Source organism: Dermacentor variabilis, chromosome 1 (genome assembly GCF_050947875.1).
Source record: "Dermacentor variabilis isolate Ectoservices chromosome 1, ASM5094787v1, whole genome shotgun sequence".
NCBI classification, from domain to species: Eukaryota; Metazoa; Arthropoda; class Arachnida; order Ixodida; family Ixodidae; genus Dermacentor; species Dermacentor variabilis.
In genome coordinates this window covers 287,825,498-287,846,639 of record NC_134568.1, presented here as the reverse complement: position 1 = coordinate 287,846,639, position 21,142 = coordinate 287,825,498, and the positions used below count along the sequence as shown (strand labels likewise).

The following is a 21,142-nucleotide window of genomic DNA, read 5'->3' as shown; positions in this document are numbered from 1 at the left end:
ACTGATACACCAAGTGTTAAAAATTAAGCTTTATGCTTTTCTTAAAATCAGCAGGCACTGGGAGACACCCGAAGACCACCTGTGCAAATAAATTATGTAGCCAGAGGGACACAAAGTGTGATGGTAATTACCGCTGTCAGCAGCCCAATGAACTAAAATTCAATAATTAACTTTTTGTTGACTTCAGTAAGTGGGTGCGTTCGTATTGAAAAGTTAGAGGCAGTAGTGCTTCTACGCAGTATCAGTTGGAAGAATTCTTCTAGCGTATCTGTGCTCCGAGATATCCGACTCCAATTTTTGATCGTCGTTCGCATGACTACCCATTCAAGAGAGTGAGGATCGGCGCAAAGCTCCTCTCTGATGTGACGCGCCTGTTGCGTGCGGCGTTTAGTCTGACAAGGGGGCGGAGGCATAGGCAAAGATAACTATACCCCTTCCCCTCTTCCCCAGTGCCTAATTTTAAGAAAACCACAAAGCTTAACTTTTAACACCCTGTATATTGTATATCACTAGAAGGCAGAAGAAATATCTTCGGTTGCCACAAGCTTATCATTAAAAAGTTGATGCACTTCTTAGAAACAACCGCATGCGGCCGCAACACGGGCCACAACTGAAATACTTGAAAGACGAAGAAACACCGCAGTGTGGACATTGGACCGATCGCGAGAAAAACGAGCAGGCTATGTTCTAGCTGAGATCAACAGCGAGAAGCGGGAGTTGGACAGGTCTTCATAGTGCGTAGAACGGTGCTCGATCACGATTGATAGTAAGGGTGCAAAGGGAAGGCACATCCTGTCGAGAGAATTACATGCATGGGCCGATACGATGAGGGAATTTGCGGGTATGCGATGGAGAAGGCGGACGTAGTAGAATTCGGGTAATTATAGAACTCCCGGAGGGAGTAGTTTGTCCTGGGGACGTATTCTCGGACGGTAGCTTTTGGAGGACTTCACGTTCAGTGCTATGGAATCATAACAGCGTGCAGTGTTCTAGGCCACGCAAAAGTGATAGTATACCGCCGAAAGTGATCTCCCAAGAATACGTCCCCAGCAAGCAGCGTACTTAATTAGGCTACTGATAAGAAGCAGTTTTATTAAAGGAAAAATTCAAGTCATTAAGAATACTAGTTTCTTTTTTAAGAACTACGCGGTTCACGAGTGGTATTTGCCAAAACAATGTAGAGTGGCAGGCTTTCATAGAAACCCGAGGCATTATGTTGTTCAAACAGTAAAATTTCTGAATCAATCGAATACGAATATTTGAGGAAAACGTCCTTCGAATATAGAATCCAATACCGACCATTTTCCTATTTCTTAGCAAAGTGAAACAAAGTTTGTCTGTGGTCCGTTTGGTAAAAAGAGAGGCTTATTTACGTTCACTTTGATACACGCATGTAATGCCGTTCACGAATGAACGCCCGGTCAACTGAGGAGCTTATAAATGACAAACAACTTCTTTAACTTATCTGGTACACCAGGACAATGACCGGAATGGAAAAAATGGAAACAGCACGTCGCCGAATACACCACGAGCGTGGCGTTCATTGAAGGAGTTGATTGTAATACTATAAACACATCGTTTTGAGGGGATGCGAACATGGTGAGACTGGTTGGTGGAATAATAAACTGGTTTGCCTAAACCGAGACAACAAATTCGTAAGCTGTCTGAAAGCGAGGCATTCTTATTGAATGATTGGGGAAATTACTGCGCAGAAGTTATCTGCTCTGAGCGTTCGCTCACGAACTTAGCACGTACTGGCGGACATCAGAGCTTGAGCGATAAATTACCATTAAGTCGATTAGTTAAGAAAATTATACTAATGGACAGTTTTAGTTGTGCCTCTTTGCAACCATCCCGACTCTCCTGCATAAGAATCATCAGGAACCGTGTCCAGTTGCATCGGTCTTTCTCCCTCGAGAAGAACAAAGCGTTATTATACAACTCCTACCTGAATCGTCTTTGTTTGCGGAGGGGTCGCGCCTCTAGGCTCCAATAATTATCCGTTATAGTCGAAGAGTAATAAATGCCCGACAATTTCGAATAGTGAATTTTGTAATCTCACACGAAATAAACAGTAGTCTTCGTCTTCGAAATTTCGAATATTCCCACAGCCCTACAGGGCATGCCCAACGCTGTCATAAAATTCTAAACTGGTACACCGCAACATAGAAAGAAAGAAACAAGTCGAGCCGGCCAGATGAAAGAACAGAGCGATGTTCTATCATCTGGCCGGCTTGACCTTTTTCTTCCTTTCTATGTTGCGCTGTACCAGTTTTAGAATGTAATACCACCTCGCCCAATCCTCAACCCTACTGTCATAAATACTTGGTGTTTCTGATTAACTGAACAATATTAAATCTACAGACAGAACTAATTTACTTTCTATGGCATAGGCATGACTGACGATTCATGTACTCTTAAACACACACACACACACACACACACACACACACACACACACACACACACACACACACACACACACACACACACACACACACACACACACACGCACGCACGCACACACACACACACACACACACACACACACGCACACAGACACACACACACACACACACACACACACACAGACACACACACACACACACACACACACGCACGCACGCACGCACGCGCGCACACACACGCGCACACACACACACACACACACACACACACACACACACACCTTCCGCCAAGTGCATTTATCCCTGCTTTCTCAAAGGCATTCCGCAATTTATTGTAAACTTGGATGAATAAGTGTTCCAGCAGCCTAGAAATTCCCTGGTTCAGTCGCATACTTCGACCTCGATGACTATGAAGGCCCGTTTTAGTGTATTTCAGATATTTCCTTAACCTACTAAAAAGAAGAAAAAGAGAAGAAAAGGAAATTTGAGCAGCTCTTAATCACTAAAATACAATACTGCAACAGGAGCATTTGATGACGTGTAATCGGGGCGCGCTGCATCGCAAGGGGGGAAGGGGACGCAAAAGCCTGTAAACAGAACAACGCGCGTTCTGAGCAGGTAAGAAGAGCGCAAGCTGATACGAGATGCGGGGTGGTTTTTCTTCGCGTGAGTGCAATTTAAGGTATATTAGTGCGCTTAATTAGAACTTCGACGTTGTATGAAGCGCTTTTCAGAACGAAAGAAGATAAAAGGAAAACGTCTTACTGACATGCAATTAGTGTACAAACATCTGTGCAGTCGAACTGGATTCATCACGGGGGCTGGGCCGCATATGCCCTGGCGGTGTTGCGCACGTACCTCTGTGGCCGCCGTGTCTCGGCCTATTGTACAGACGTCGCAGCGTGCGCATACTTGTGCCTAGCTTCTTTGCAGACTTAACCTTACTTTCACGTTTTGTGAAACATTGGAATACGTATGTCGATTACTCATTGCGCAAGTGCGCAGCTCTGTGTCGCATTGTATTTTGTAACGTTATTGAATACTTGTGAGATGCTGTTTTATTCTTACCTTGGTAAGCACTCGTTGTCTGTGAGCAGAAACTGGACGTTAAAGAATTAAATTCTGGAGTTTTTACGTGCCAAAACCACGGTCTGATTCTCACCGGATATTGGAGGACTCCGGATTAGTTTTGACCGCCTGCGGTTCTTTAAAGTGCACCCAATCCACGGGCGTTTTTGCATTCCGCCTCCACCGGAATGCGGCCGCCGCGGCGGGATTTGACCCCGCGACCTCGTGCTTTTAGCAGCGCAACGACATAGCCGCTATGCCACCATGGTGGACAGAAATGCTACTTGCGAAGCGGTATAGTGTATCGACGAGCATTTTCCTAACCATGCACGCAGTGTACAGTACATTGGGTTGCTAGCGAAATTTAGGCACCACCGGTTCTTAGCGACGTTCATCGTCTTTGTATTAATGAACCTTTCTTTTTTTTCTTTCTAAACGGTGCTGAAACTAGTCTTTGTTTTATTTGTGGCAATGACTGGTATTCTTCTCAATGTTATTTGTAACATTTTCCTCTTGTCTACTGGAAAACTAGTCACAACGTACTCCTCCAATCAGAGGATAGTACGTTCTGTCTTTAATTTAACTCGCTCTCGCCAGACAAGCTACGCGCATTCTCGAAAGGTTTCGCCGCAAGTAACGTAAACAGCCACGAGTGTCATCTACGAGCTCAAAGGGTAACAGCAGGTAAGCGCATTTTGCGCGTGCAGAGGTAATCATATGATCGCGTGGTTTCGATCAGGTTACGTCTCAAAGCAGCATGACAATTTCATCACAACAGTGCCTCCTGCTGGGTCACAAATATTTGACCGCTCAAGACCGAATTCATTCATTAATTCATTTAAAATTAATTATGAATTAATTCGTTCGCCGATTAGTTAGTTTACCGACAGGCTTGTTACTGAGAAACGGTGATAACATATCAATCAACCTCGTTCAGAATATGTTTACAGGAAAAATTCCTACATTTCCCACTTGTCAGCATGCGAGCAGTGAACTCGGTATGACTATACGCTGAAGCGATATATGCAACATCTCTCACTCATATGTTATTTAACTTATTAGGGTGTAATAGTTAGCTTAGTATTATCAGCTGAAAAAAGGAAACTGCTTGTCGAAGAGTACGCGTGTCGACAGGAATGGTAGTTGCACTTGCTCATGATCATTATGAAAAAATTGCGATCGTGCTGCCAAATGCACGCATTCTTTGTATATTGTGACCTACAAGGATTTGATATGGCAATGTAAAGTTCATTGCGGTCCTAGCAAATAAAATATCTTACACATGCTATCGATTAAAACTGTCGAGTTTCCCAAACAACAATTAGATTATTTTAGTTTAGCACGCAAGAAATCACCAAAACTCAGTTGTTTTTCCTCTAAAACTATTTGGCGACGTCTACTGCTCATGTCAGCCACCCTGCCAATTGGCGTGTAGAAATGCGAAACAAGGACAGACAACGCTGAAAACCTGCGCATGCCATTCTAGAAATTCCTTTATTCATTTTTGATTTGATACTTCAAAATATTGTGTTCATTGACACGCTGAAAAGCCTTAAAGTAAACAGGTATACAGGGTGTTTCACGTAACTTGAATTAAGGAGGAGGTAGCAGGAATAGACGGAAAGACAGGGAGGTTGGCCAGTTCTCAGACCGGCCGGCTACCCAGTGCTGGGGAAAGGGGGTTGGGGGAATAAAAGCTAACAGAAAAGAGCTATTATAAAAAAGGAAAGAAAAGCAAACAAGAAAGGGGAAAAGGAAAAGAGAATACGGCACTGTTTAAAGTCCGTCTCTAAGACCAGCTCTCCACAAGGAGCGCAACAAAGCTTTCAAAGCCCTCTGCGCTGCGGACGGTCTCAGCCCGTGTCCAAGGACCCTTTCCTCCAACAAAGGGTGTTTGTCAAGACTATCTAACACTCTTGAAAGTTCTTTCTTGGGCGCACTGAAGCGGGGACACCCACAGGGAAGATGGGCGATTGTTTCCTCGCATTTACAGTTATCGCATGTAGGGCTTGAACCAAGTATTTTAAAGAAAGTGGTAAGCCGCGCACAGCTTAGTGAAAACCACGGCATATGGTTTGCCGTCATGTGGCGCTGGTTAGAGCATTTTTATATTCCGATGAATTAGTTACTTAATTAAGATGAATTATGCAAAATTTTAATATTCGTTTTAGGGCCAAGTGCGTTTCGTTGCGTTGTAGAAGGGATTCAGAAACGAGCGATCCATTTTTTTTTCGTGGCAACGTACATGCTGCGTGGTGATTTTTTTTTTTTTCATTTAATAAAGAAAGCCCGCGAAATATGAAATAAAACCACGTGACTGCGCTCGTGCGCTATCGTTTTGTAGCGGTCTCAACCGCTCTTCGTGCAAAAGAACCGTGCGCGCGGACCGAGGCGAAGTGAGGAGGGCGCAGCTGTAGGCATCGGCTTCACAGCGCGTCAGCATCTTTGGCGGTGGCACATGGAGAGGAAGCGCTGTCGTCCCTGATAAGCGATAGGCTCGACGCAAGGTTTAGAGCGATGCAATACGATAGCGCACGAGCGCAGTCACGTGGCTTTATTTCATTTTTCCATATTTCGCAGGCTTTCTATGAACGCAGGGAAAAAAAAATCGCCATGCAGAATGTACGTTGCTACAAAAAATTGGATCTGTCGTTTCTGTACCCCTTCTACAACGCAGCGAAACCCATTTGGCCCTCACGTGAATATTAAAGATTTTGTATAACTACTAACTAGTTAAGCGGAATATAAAAAAAAAACGCTCTAAAGCTCTCTACATGACGGCAAATAATGTGTCGTTGGTTTCATTCAGCTGAACCACTTTTCAAAATCCTAGGTTCAAGTTATGTAAACAACCTAATCTAATATGCAACCATAAACGTAGCTTTTATATATATATATATATATATATATATATATATATAAGCTCCGTTTATGGTTGCATATTATATTAGGCAAACGAATTTATATTAGGCAAATGAAGTTATTACACTATACGTGAATTGAGAATGAGGGCAGAACTTTGAATGAGAGCTGTAAATAACCTCGACAGTACGCGCAGTGAACTCAAAAAGTAAGAGCAAGGGCATCGTAAAAAAGGGGCACGCAGCTGTCCCGCCGCCGGTTTGCCGCTCGCAACAAGCAGTTCGCATGCGCTTGGATAGCGAGCGCTTGCACAACTTGTTCAAATTCTAGCTGTTAGCACTGCGCCCACTACAGCGTGCACGGTCCGGTCCGGAATACACGCCAGGTTGCCGTTACACAGCAGTACAACGACCACCGTCTGCAACGGGGAGCGCGGCGACACCGGTCGACGCCGAGGTCGTCGAATCGCCTAGGCCTAAGCACGAAATGACGGTGAACCGCACGCTCCAGGCGGTGAATATCGTAATGACGTTCGCCTGCCGAATACGTCGGTGTCTCAAGTGACGTCTAAAATATTGCAGCGCACCACCATACCGCGTGCAAGGTGAGTATTCAAGAACCAGCGACCGCACTCACCGTGCAGACGGCTTCGTCTCCCGAGGCAGCACCGAAGTTCCCCGGCGTTCCCCAGTCACCAGACTCGTTCTCTCCATTCCCCAGGTCGGATGGCCTTTCCTTCCCTGGTTGGGTACAGCACGCCCGGCATGGTCGCGCCGAATTTGGGTGCCGCACGATGGACCATTACAATAAAGCTCTCGCACCGAGGTCTTAATTTATTTTCTCACGCAAGACTTCACTTCCCCTCTTCAATAATTCTGAGGATTAAAAATAACTCCCTGCTGACCGGTAAAAGGCTCGCTAACCAGAAAATGAACGAATAATTAAATGCTTCTTGCTAAACAGCAGAACATATGTAGCCATTTGCATATTTATTTATTTATTTATTTATTTATTTATTTATTTATTTATTTATTTACAGATACTGCCAGCCCTTACACAGGGCTATAGCAGGAGAGGAATACGAACAATTATAAATCACATATTTTGTACATGGAAAATTGTACATTGAAATACAAAAAGGGTACAATAAATTAAAATTAATAACACCAAGAGGTAACAGTGTAAACAGCTGAAGATAACAAGGACACAAAGTTAAGTATATTATTTACAAATTAGGATACTTCCAATGCGTTTTGCGAAGAAATCAATTGATGAGGATGAAACGGCTTCTTCCGACAGGGAGTTCCATTCTTTGATAGCTCTTGGAAAAAAGCTGTACTTGAAACAATCGGTATGTATAACAGGGGGACGAATAAACATTGAATGACGATGTCTAGTGGTTTCACTAGAAAGAATTTCAAAAAAGTCTGTATGCCTTATATGAACATGATGATGAATGATTAGGTAAATATATTTAAGTCTTTCATATTTAGATCTAGCCTGGAATGTCAGTAGGTCTGCCTGTACACAAAGTTGAGAAGGGGAGTCCGTCCGCCGATATTTATTGAATATAAATCTGACTGCCAGACGCTGTATTCGTTCGATTTTTGATATATTTATAGCAGTGTAAGGGTCCCAGACCACCTTAGCTTATTCAATTATAGGTCTAATTAATGTTTTATAGGCTAGAAGTTTTGTTTTTTGAGTTGCGAATGGCATATTGCGCCTCAGACACCAGAGTGACTTGTTGGCCTTGGCACACACATAATCTATATGGTGTTCCAGCGAAGATCACTTGTGAAAATCATGCCAAGATACTTATGCTGGTCAACTCTTATCAGTTCATGATTATTAATAAAATAAGAGTAGTTTAAGAAATTTAACTTTCTAGAGACTGTCATAACTACAGTTTTTAACAGATTTAGCACCATTTGCCATTCATCACACCATTTCTTTATTTTCTGTAAATTTGCTTGTAATTTAGCCTGGTCTCCTACCGCATCAATTTTATTGTATATAATGCAGTCATCTGCAAAGAGCCTGATGGAAATGTCTATTTCATTCGGGAGGTCATTTATAAATAAGAGGAATAAAAGGGGGCCCAAAACACTGCCTTGGGGAACTCCCGACTTAACACATGAAATCTGAGACCTTGTACCACCAATTTCGACATATTGCTCACGAAAAAGAAAATAGGATGAGAACCATTGAGTAATAGCAGCATTTTTGAACATAACATCAGTTTTTCTTAGTAGTTTATGGTGAGACACTTTATCAAATGCCTTCGCAAAATCCATGAAGATCATATCCGTCTGTCCCCGAGAGTTAATAGTTTCTGAAAGATCATGGGCTAATTCGATGAGCTGAGATGTTGTGGATAGGCCTTGACGAAAGCCATGTTGGTGGATAGATAACAAATTATATTCATTAATATAAGTTAACAGATGTTTCGAGACGATATGTTCAAGCATCTTTGAACAGGTACTAGTGATTGATATAGGGCGATAATTTGCTAAATTATCAGCACCGCCGCTTTTGAGGACAGAAATCACTTTAGCTTGCTTCCATACCTTTGGTAAAAAACCGCTATGAAGTGAAGACCGAAAAATTAATGCAAGATATTTAGAATACCATTCGGCATAGCGATAAAGAAACTCGTTAGGGATGCCATCGGGTCCAGGGTTTTTCTTTATGTTCAAACGAAGCAAAAGGTTGAGCACACCTTGTTCAGAAATTTCAACGTCAGCAATAGGCGGCCTGTCAGATGGAGTTTCAATACTCGGCATAATCCCGTTGTCTTCTGTGAACACAGATGCAAAATAATCATTGAAACTCTCGGAAGAAGGATGCTCATTAGATTGTGTCGTTGAGCGAACATTCGATGATGGATTAATATATCTCCAAATTTTACCCGGTGCTTCTTTTAGAAATTTTGGGATTGTGATGCCAAAGAACCTTTGTTTGGATTCTTTCACAAGTATCTTAAGATTCCTTCCAAGACATTGAATGGTGGAACGAGTCTGAGTGCTAGGATTCTTTTCGCAATTCTTACGTTTTCGTTCTATTAGCCTCTTTAAGTGTATTATTTCTCTAGTTATCCAAGGGCTTCTATTGCTAGTTTTCTTTAAACGCTTAGGTATATACAGTTCTATAGAAGACATGACCAAATTAGCAAAGTACTCCCAGAGACAATCAGGACCCTGATTACACATATAAAGTTCAGAGAATCTCTCATAGGAGCAAGCAAGTCTCATAAGCAAGTCCTTGTCCCGCATTTGGTCAACTGTAGAGACATTTGAATTTAAGTGGCGAGTCATTTGCTGTGGATTTGGCTGCCTGGCATATCTTCGGCAGTGCTGGACACACCTCACTTGATGAAGCATGAATAGCATAGCCACTTCTTTCGTTGACATTCGTGCTCTTAGTGGAGACAGATGGAACAGGAGGCGGCGTTGCCGGACGAGACATTTCCCTTGAACCGGAAGAGGATTTCGTAGACTGTCGTCTCCGGGAGCGATGTCGCCTTATCGCTTCAGAAGCATTTCTGTGTGACGATCCGTCTCTGGCCATTTTTCTCAAGATTTTCTGTTCTTTCTTTAGGTGTGGGCAGTCTTTTGAGGATGCAGCGTGCGAGCTTTGACAATTTGGGCACTTAAGCTCTGTTGCACTGCAAGTGTCAGTGTCGTGTTGTTCGGAACATCGTGGGCATAACGTTGAATTTCGGCAGACAGCACTCACATGTCCAATTCTTTGACACCTTCTGCATTGAAGTGGTTTGGGTAGGAAAGGTCGTACCACATGCCGAAAGTGACCGACCTTTACATGTGATGGTAGGCAGTCACCTTTAAACACGAGCCTTACACAGGTCGACTTGCCAAGGCGCCGAGCTTGTAGTAAGGCAAAACCATATGTTGCAGGTTTGATTAAAATTGGCAGGTCGCTGTCGCTAATCGATGTGTCAATATCATAATCAACACCAGCCGTGGTTTCGTTGCCTTGCGGAATGAGGTAGTGGACATTGATGTTTTCCAGGAGCTTTACTGCCATCAAAGTATTGATTGCGCTTCGGTTGTGGACATCAATAGCCAGGACGTTCTTTCGAGTATTGATTCTGATATCTCTGATTTCTCCTGGGAGAAGAGCCTCCAGAGAGACGGAAATCGCTTGTCGATTAAGGCGGTTGAGGTTGTCGGCAAGTGTGTCCGGCACAAAAAGAATTGTGTGCGCCGATGGCCGTCGCTGTGGCACAACGGTAGACTTACTTGACGAAGACCGTCCGCTGATGTTTCTTCTCTTGGCCTTCCGGTCTACCACTCTTTCGAAGCCTTCGTCATCTGAGGCGTCGTCGCTTGAGCAGGAGTACACCACAGTGTCCTCGCTGTCAGCTTGACTAGGAGGGCAATTTCTCTTCCTCGGGCCGGTTCCTGCCGAAGCAGTCACGTCGCGTCGGCATTCTGCCGACTCCACTTCCATTGCCGCGACAGTGGGAGCGGCGTCTCTCAGTAAAACACGGGAAAGAACCGAAAATACTGCAGCGCGAAGGAACAGTGATCTCTACCAGCATCTGGAGTAGCATGTCAGGCGAACAGCATGGCTAACATCTCCAGCATACCATTACAACTTCAATTCAATAAAGAACCGCTGATAATTTTCTTTATGCTGTCCTTGGTGTCATTGCTTGTTGGCTTCTTTCATATGACTAATAAAATCAGCTCCCTCGGTTTCCTTTCTTCTCGTTCATTGCATAGCGAGGGTCTCGAATCCGGCAGCTTTGACGCCTTCAGCTTGCATGTGTGGGCTTATTGGTCAGTTGCCTTCACCGAAGAAGTTCACGTAGACGTGACTCCTGCGGCAGAAAAGATGTTCCCCATCCCCCGCCAATACCGTGAGTGGTGGCGCTGGCTAACATTCCCAGCGTCAGTTCTAGTAGATGAGCATAAGCGTCCCAGAAGGTGGACGGGAAAACGGTGCCGCGGCAGCTTAGTTGTTGAGAGCATCGCATGAGTAAGGCGAAGACGTGGGTTCCTATCCCATGAGTTCTTCAAATCAATTAAGAACTGCAAATTAGAACACACACACACACACACACACACACACACACACACACACACACACACACACACACACACACACACACACACACACACACACACACACACACACACACACACACACACACACACACACACACACACACACACACACACACACAAACACACACACACACACACACACACACACACACACACACGCGCGCGCACGCACGCACGCACGCACGCACACACACACACGCACGCACGCACATATCATCAGAAAACTTCGAAGGTATAATGAAAGCAGCGGAAGAATTTTATACTGACCTGTACAGTACCCAGAGGACTCAGGAGTACTCCATTTGAAACAATAATGAACAGGATTCAGAAACTCCTCCTATAACTAGAGATGAGGTCAGAAGGGCCTTGCGAGACATGAAAGGGGCAAAGGCGGCAGGAGAAGATGGAATAACAGTTGATTTAATCAAAGATGAAGGAGAAATAATGCTAGGAAAACTGGCGGCTCTATATAGATAGTGTCTATCGACTGCAAGGGTCCCAGAAAACTGGAAAAATGCAAAAATTATGCAAATCCACAAAAAGGGAGACGTTAAAGAACTGAAAAATTATATGCCTAGCTATTAGCTTACTCCGAGTATTATATAAAATATTTAGCAAAATAATCTCCAATAGAATAAGGGCAACACTGGACTTTAGTCAACCAAGGGAACAGGTTGGTTTCAGGAAGGGGTACTCTACAATGGATCACAACCACGTCATTAATCAGGTTACGCAGAAATCTTCAGAGTACAATAGGCCTCTCTATATGGCTTTCATAGATTACGAAAAAGTATTTGATTCAGTAGAGATACCAGCAGTCATAGAGGTATTACGTAATCAAGGAGTACAGGACGCTTACGTAAATACCTTGGAAAGTATCTACAGAGATTCCACAGCTACATTTATTCTCCGCAAGCAGGAAGATACCTATAAAGAAAGGGATCAGACAAGGAGACACAATCTCTCCAATGCTGTTCACTGCGTGCTTGTAAGAAATATTCAAGCTATGAAACTGGGAAGGCTTGGGAGTTAGGATCGACGGCAAATACATCAGCAACCTTCGGTTTGCCGATGACATTGTTCTATTCAGCAACACTGCAGACCAGTTACAACAAATGATTGAGGGCCTTAACAGGGTGAGTGTAAGAGTGGGGTTGAAGATTAATATGCAGAAGACAAAGATAATGATGAATAACCGGGCAAGGGAATAAGAGTTCAGGATCGGAAGTCAGCCTCTAGGGTCTGTGAAGGAGTACGTTTACCTAGGTCAACTACTCACAGGAAACCATGACCATGAGAAGGAAATTCACAGAAGAATAAAAATGGGTTGGATCGCATAAGGCAGACATCGTGAGCTCCTCACTGGAAGCTTATACCGTTATCATTGAAAAGGAAGGTATTCAATCAGTGCATTTTACCGGTGCTGAGACATGGGACAGAGAATTGGAGACTGACACAGAAGCTTGAGTACAAGTTAAGGTCCGCGCAAAGAGCGATGGAACGAAGAATGCCAGGCATAACTTTAAGAGAGAGAAAGAGAGCGGTTTGGATAAGAGAGCAACGGGGTGTAGACGATATTGTAATTGACATTAAGAGAAAAAAATGGAGCTGGGCAGGTCATGTAATGCGCCGGTTAGATAACCGTTGAACCGTTATGGTCCAACGGCTGCTAAAGTTGTGGATTCGGTCCCCACCGGCGTCAACTTATATTTTCGTCCACTTTCGTGTAGTTTTTCTTCAGTATTTTCCACGTTTCGATTTCAACCATAGCTAATTACCCATATGCTGCAATTGGCTTCATTTCCTGTGGGCTTTATATGGCCGTTAGTAACAGAAATCGAGCCACTCTTTTTCCCTTCGTACCGTTTACACACACACACACACACACACACACACACACACATATATATATATATATATATATATATATATATATATATATATATATCAGTGGCGCAGCCAGAAATTTCTTTCGGGGGGGCTCACGTTGCAGCTTGGGCTCCTCCTTAAGAAGACGCTTTAGCTCGGGTGCTGCTGTCTAAATACACGTAAATGGTGAATTCGTTTTTCGCGCAACCACTGCACCAAATTTGACGAGGTCGGTTGCATTTAAAAGAAAAACTAAAATTCTACTGACTTCGCGTTTCGAATTTTTCATTTAGGTTGTCAATTCTTTATTAAAAATTGGCGAAACTCGCACATTTTCAGAACACGAAACAATCACGTTTAAAACTCTGTAGCTCAACTATGAAAAATATCACAATTGTGTGAATTGCATTGAATAGCACAGCTACAGCGGACAAGAATGATATGTTACACATGAATCTCAAAAAATTTAGTACTATGAAAATACGGCTTTTGCAGAACCCTTGTGCACCACGTAACCAATTCACGTAAGATACAACTTGACATGCCAAATTTGTCCACTTTGACTCTTATAACAGATGCCGTTTACAGAACCGGGATATCTGTTCTTGATGCAGTGCTATTAGTTTGTAAACGTCGTGCTTCTATTTCTTCCGCACTTTAGGATTTTCCAAAATATCTTAAACAAGATTCAGGCCCTAAATCGAAATTCCGCTTCCAACAGATACTAGAATTTAACTTTCTCTCTCAAATGCAACAAATTTCATTAAAAGCGACCCAGGCATTATCTCGGAAAAGCGTTTTTGCGTTTTACGTGTATTTGAATAGGCAGCGTAGGAGTTGCGCCCGAGTTAAAGCCTCCTCTTAAACAATTTGTCAAGGGATCAAATACATGAGTAATAACGGCATTGTCATTGCTAAAGATGCTGCAAACGAATTCTTGAACGCTACGCACTGTGAGAACAAGTAAAATATGTATTTTTTCATAAAAAAGTGTACTCGTATGTGCCAAAAATTGTGCCCTAAATAACTAATATCAAAGCTTCTATGTTTTGCCAATTTAATAAGTAAAGAAAATATCACACGAACTTTAGAACTATATCAGTTCGAAACCAGCAAAGCAGTCCATGCCACTGATACGAAAAATGTAAAGGCATTGAAATGAACAAGTTGAGGACAAATATGTTAATAAAACTGTGTTGTTCAAGAACCTTCTTGACATTTTTGTACATATGCAAGGGCCAGTGAAAAATCTGAACGACGATCTCATTTATTCCAATGTATTACGCAGGAGCAGCTGCCACCGGTCGTGTGTCGTGAATAGTTGCATCGAAATTATTGTCTCAACAGAGAGCACGTATGTAAAGCCGTCCTGCAAAATATTCGAGGGCAAGTCAAATGAAAGTGAACCAATGCGAATATATGACAAACGGAGTACACAGGTGTTTTCGCATTTCGTCCCCATCGAAATGCGGCCGCCGTGGCCGGGATTCGATCCCGCGACCTCGTGCTCAGCAGCTCAACACCATAGCCAGGTCGTGGAACAAGATGATCTCATTCGTCAATTTTCCACGTCGTTGGTTCTTGATTGTGACACGCAGCCGATCCGGCATTTCACAATATCGGAAACGATTGATAGTCTCTCAGTGTTTAGCAAATTCCATCAGTAACGGCCCCTGATGATCGAAAAAAAAAGTTAACAGCACCTTTCCGGTGGAAATGACGGCGTTTACTTTCTTTGGGGGTGGTGAATTCTAATGTTTCCACTGTAAGCTTTGCCGTCGTGTTTCAGGCTCGTAGTAGTGGCACCATGGTTCGTCTCCGACCACAATTGCAGACAAAGTCGTCACCCTCATTGTGATACTGGATCAGATGGGTCAAGACAGCGCAGAACCGTTCAAAATCTCCCCTACGCTTTCATTCGCACATACAGCATGCGGCGCACGGTCACGATGTAATCGCCCTTGGACTTCATACGAAACATGAGGGCGACGGTGACAGCAGGAATGCACCTGGAGTGTCCGTATAATTGCTATCGCAATAATATAATAAGAGTATCCAGCAACTGAAGCGTCTCGTGGCCAATTACTTTCCGCAAAAGAAGAAGTAACAAAATCGAACTTTCACCATGCGACAATTCGCTGTGCCGCAACAATATTTTTTTTTTCCTTTTGTAGGGCGGAGGCACCGAAATGAAAAAAAAAACGCAAAGTAGAGAATATTGGTCGCAATCCAGTGCCTACGTTGGGCACCTAATGCGTCGACCGAATGAATATCGAAGAGAACGTGAGACGCTTGGTCCAACGAGAACCATACGCATAGTGCTCAGTATCGTATACACCGGCGAGACAATACTTTCCGGAGAGGTTGCGCTCAAGCGAACGCGGTGCAATCCGTCGAGCCCTCACAGTGATGGCGGCGTGCGACCATTGTTTCTTTTTCTCGTCTTCTAGCCAGAAGGCATCCGAAACTCTGCCAGGCGAAAATCCATTCGGCCAGAGAAAACCAAACGCGCACCGAAGTGCGCCGTGCGGTGGTCGGGACAACACGAGAAAAACGCAGGCGGCTGGCTGGCTCTGGCAGCCCGCGGGTAGCGAGAATAAAAAAAAAAAACTTGAAGAGGCCCAATGTGTCCTCGCGAATAAAAGTCAAAGTAGAAAAAAATAAATAAGGACGTAGTCACCCTGGCTGGCTTTAGTGTCTTGGCACGGATGCATTGGCGTAGGTGAAAAAACATGTTATTTTTTTATGCGACATGACGGTACAAATGAACCACCACAACGCTTCGTCTCATCGGACCTCGCTGCGTGCTTTGTCGAATTGTCTGATAGTGTGTCAATTTGGCTTGTCTCGTTGTATATGACGATCGAAGAAAAGTCAATGCACCTTTGGCGTCAAATGTTTATGACAACATGAAACCCACAAACTTCCGCAATTGAATATATAAAGCACAACTTTGGAAATGTGAATGCACCTTTCACATCAAAAGTTTCTGAGAACTTTATACTCATACAGTTTCGGAATTGACATCCATGCGCTCCATAGATTCCGCGGCCTCCGCGCGATTCCGCGGCTAGCCCGCTCGCCATCAAAACGCTCTTGAAACTTTGTGCTCGGATGCAGCTGCTTGCGGTATGTGACTCCCGGTGAATGGGCGTTGGCGCGAAATCCCAAGCGAGTTCGCAATGAAATCTCTTTTCGAGCGTGAAAAAGACATTCTAGACAAAATCCAGAATTATTTCCGGCGCCGGGGGTTGCTTTGTTGCCCCCCCCCCCTATGGCTACGCCCCTGATATATATATATATATATATATATATATATATATATATATATATATATATATATATATATATATATATATATATATATATATATATATATATATACTACATCTCTGCGCATTTCGATTCCCACACGATTGTGTAGAATTGAGCATAGGCGTTGCAAAAGTACCCACGGTTTACGGTATTCATTGTTAAAGGATCTGCGCATTAGACATGCTCTGGGGAAGAGCACTTTCCTTAGAAGGTTGCTGGACCACTTCATCGCCTTCAGTGGTAACCGCTTGTGGTGATGGTAGGGGTGTACTAGGACCCTCTTGCTGGCCTGATGCAAACACATCGAATAATGCGCGCCGCCTGAAGTTCTTGCTTCTGACTTATGCCTAGCGCGACGAACGTATACGCCCATGTGCATGTTAGCTGTGCGCCTGATGGGGAAACAACCAGGAATCGGGCACCTCCGTTCCTTCTGAGAGTATCCAGATATTCACTTCGTTCTGCATAATCAACAGGACGAAGCTGACTGTTTAAGAACGTTTCTGTGTTCCAGGAACGATGCCGTGTCGAGGCACTGGATGTGCAGTAACGCTGTTTGTATTTTGTATGTTTTCTTTCTGGGTAAGTAAACGCGTGCCACCATGTACCATACGCGTCTACGTGAAACGGTACAGCACAACAAACAATGTAGCACGAAGGCGACAAGGCAAGCTCTTTTGTGTTTCGCTGAGGCGGCATTCTGCAATCTTCGAAGATAAGCCTACCCTCCTCACCTCTCCCCCCCCCCTCGTCCATACTATATACTTCTTACTATACGTTAAAGTTCATTCAATGTATATTGAAACTCTGAATGCGCATCAGCCAGTGTATTATTGGGTAACTCTTAAAGGTTGAAGTGACATGCGTGTGCTGCAGCCACAGTGTTTCTTATCAGCTAAACTGCTTTCAGATTCAGTTTCAGTTTCAGTTTAGTTCTTTAATAAGTAGGAGACATACATGCTTACACAAGTATACAGAAGGAGGTCCCAGAGCATGTGGCTGAAAGGGGACCCCCTGTCAGAAAATATATAAATTAGAGGAAATACACAGCATAAAACAGCAATACAGTAGTCACTTAGTGGAAGATTATACAAAGTAAATGTAGTAGAAACTGCAAAATAATACAAAGTCAATAGCTAGTGGTAGAATTAAAACAGTAGTTTAAGGCATTCGCAACAGAACAAACCAGAAGTACTTATAAAGGCGACAAATAAGAAAACAAAACTAAAGAAAAACGAAAAACGGAAAGGAAATGAGCAGGAGTGAAGTGAATAGCTTAGATATGTGGATTATTTTGGCTATTTAGTAGAAAAGTGAATAATGTCTTCTTGAAGAAACCTAAAGACGAAGAGCGCTTGACAGCTAGTGGGAGGCTCTTCCAAGTAGATAATGCTGCGAAATATCCAGATTGTTTTCCATAATTAGTATGTATTAGTGGCAATAAGAAATTGTTGTTAGCTCCAAATCTTGTGCGGTTCAAGTTAACCAAAGTAGCCTCAGAAAATATATTTACTGGAGGAGGATTACGTGTTACCTTAAATAACATTACGACTAATTTATAATTAAGAAGATTTTTTACTGAAAGTATTCTGTGGTTGATAAGCATATCAGAAGCACTGCAGTAGAATGGGCTGAACGACAATATCCGGATGGCTTGATTCTGCAAATGCTGTGGTGGTGCTATATGAGTTGGATATGTGTTACCCCCTGCTATAACGCAGTAATTGAGATGGTTATGAATTAAAGAATAATCCAAGGTTAGCAATGTTGGTTTGCTAAAATAATATCTAGATTTAAGTAAAATTCTAATACCGGGAGAAATATTGCGCTTCAAATAGGCGATATGCTTCGTAAATTTTAAGTTTGAGTCAAGAATTATTATTCCAAGAAATGAACATCGAATAACTGCACTGATGTCAAGAGAGCTTAGGTTGACAGTGGGAATGAATTCTGGTATTCTATGATTCGAATGAAAAGGCATAAAAGACGTTTTGGTAGGATTTATTCTTAGCGAGTTAAGCTGGCACCTCGTTAAAACATTTTTCAGATCAGTGTTTAGTTTAGTAATCAGAGAAGTTAGTGAACAATCGGTTGCAAGTAATGTAGTGTCGCCAGCGTAAAGGAAGGCCTTAGTTTCTGTTAAGCAACCGGGTAAATCTTTTATATAAAGCAGGAATAGTAGTGGGCCAAGTACAGACCCCTGCGGGACCCCTTTATTGGTTATATTGAAATTAGAAAGTGAGGAACTAAAATACACAGCTTATTGTCTATCTGTTAGGTAACGTTTTATAAGTGCTAATGCTGGGCCATCGACGCCTACTCCCCGTAGTTTAGCAAGTAAGATGACGTGGTTTACGGATTCAAATGCTTTGGATAAATCTATAAAAACTGATCCTGCGTAGAAACCGGCATCTATAGGGCTTTTTATTTTATCCGTGAAAGAAAGTATAGCACAGTCAATCGAGGATCCTACCCTGAAGCCAAATTGATTTGGCGAAAGAATGTTAAATTTTGAGAAGTATTTTTTTAGGCGCTTTTCAATACATTTTTCGATAACCCTGCTACAGAAAGGAAGAATAGCAATAGGGCGATAATTAAAAATGTAGGAGCGTTCACCCGTTTTAAGTATACTGGAATAATTTTTGCTTTTTTTAGGTGACTTGGAAATACTCCAGTCTTAAAAATCAAATTGGTAATATTAGACAACGGGCGAGCGATAAGATGAGCTACTAATTTAATATTAATAGAACTGATTTCGTCCACACCTGCTCCTGTAACCTTTAAATTATATATGACATTGATTATTTAATCTGGGCCAGTTGGAAATAGGTACCATGATTGTAAGCATCGCTGAAATGATAGTTGAGTATCAGTGGTATGATCATATTAAATGCGTTCTCGATTTCTTCTGCTTGTTCATACGTGGCGTCTGATGGATGAAGCTTACTTATTGGTTTAGCCCGATGCGGTCGGTTCAAGAAGGAATTTATTATATTCCACTGCCGTTTTGAATCTGCGCCGGCTTCGGCTATTCTGAATTCATAACATTTTCTTTTGGCTACCCTGAGCAGCCGGTTAAGCAAGTTACAATAGATATTATAGCAAGTTTTGAGTCGAATGTTCGTTGGTCGTTGTTTAACTTTTCGGTACAGGTTATCTTTTTTACGTAGGCTAGTTAGTAGATCATTGGTTAACCAAGGGTTTTGTAACGCTGGGACATGTCTTCTGCATTTTACAAAGCTTGTAGAATTAGCGATACACATCTTTATGTTCTACGAAAAGTAATTATATGCAAATTCAGCGTTTGACTCTGAAAACACCGAACAGCATTTTAGCTCCCCAACGCGAGCGATGAAGACTTCTTTATTAATAACAGCTTTATAGAATTCATGACAATGTTTATATAATTGATAAGGAAGTTTAAAAAGACAGGAAAATGGTCAGTGATGTTAATTTCAAGTACACCGCAAACTGGAGGGCAGATAAGGTTGGAAAATATGTGATCTATTAAGGTGGCCGAAGCCCCTAAACTACATCTAGTTGGAAGGGAAACCAATTATTCGAAGCCAAATTCATGAAGGCAGTTAGTGTAGGCAGTAGTAGCAGCGCTGCAGTCATCCAAAAGATTGATGTTAATGTCACCAAGAAGCACAACATTATTCTTTTTTGAAGACAAGTTACCAGGTATAGCGTTCAGGTCATTGCAAAAAGCAGATATTGAAGTTGAAGGTGAGCGATACAGGCAACCGACAATTGTGTGGCTCGCATCCTCCAGTTCAATCCACACAGCTTCACAATTTGGCACTGAAAATGATGTGTCATGTCTCCGTTTATAATGCACATGTGGAGATATAAAAACAGCGACACCTCTGTAGCTCTGATGAGGGCGGTAGCAATATTCCGAAGCATAAGAGGGAAAGCCAAATAAATCATTATCTGCATCTGAAAGCCAAGTTTCAGAAATGTAGATGAGAGAAAATGTGTGGTCTAAAGATGCTAAAAAGTTGTAGATTTCATCATGGTGTTTTTTATACTTCGAGCGTTAAAGTGAGTCGCAGATAGGCATGGGTTCCTAAAATAGATTTAAGTTGTTCAGTTGAAAAATAAGATGACATTATCGAACGCAACAAAATCAGTTAGTTTCTTGACCCTCCCATAACTACTGGAAGACCGAACTGCTTGGGCAAGTCTAAGTGTCAAGCCAACTCTTTCACATTCCTGGTATTTCTTTCCAGCTACACGTTGAGCGAAAAACGAGGGTCTTCTGAAACGTTACGCTTTCGGCAAACTGTTTCGTGTATCTGAAGGAATTCTCGCTCACCTCCCCCCTTCGTAAACCGCGCACCTCACTTTGAGTATGAAGTAATACTGAAATTCAGAGCGTTATAGTTACTATATATTCACTGTTCGCGCGTCCAGCGCCGATTTTCGGGGCTTTATCGAAAGGAAATTAAGATTTTGTTTCTTATTTCGGTCACTATTCGTGCGCGTTAAGGCTTACATTTTATTTTCTGTCGGTAACACGAA

At 42.7% G+C, this 21,142-nt stretch overlaps 1 long non-coding RNA gene across 1 annotated transcript in view; it reads right to left on the bottom strand.

Moving 5' to 3' along the window:
* The window catches only part of LOC142566792 (uncharacterized), a 36,486-nt gene extending 29,489 nt beyond the window's left edge, over window positions 1-6,997 (bottom strand). The window contains exon 1 of the long non-coding RNA XR_012825129.1: window positions 6,975-6,997. This is a non-coding gene — a long non-coding RNA (uncharacterized LOC142566792). The remainder of the gene's footprint in view (window positions 1-6,974) is intronic.
* Between the last annotated feature and the right edge of the window lie 14,145 nt (window positions 6,998-21,142).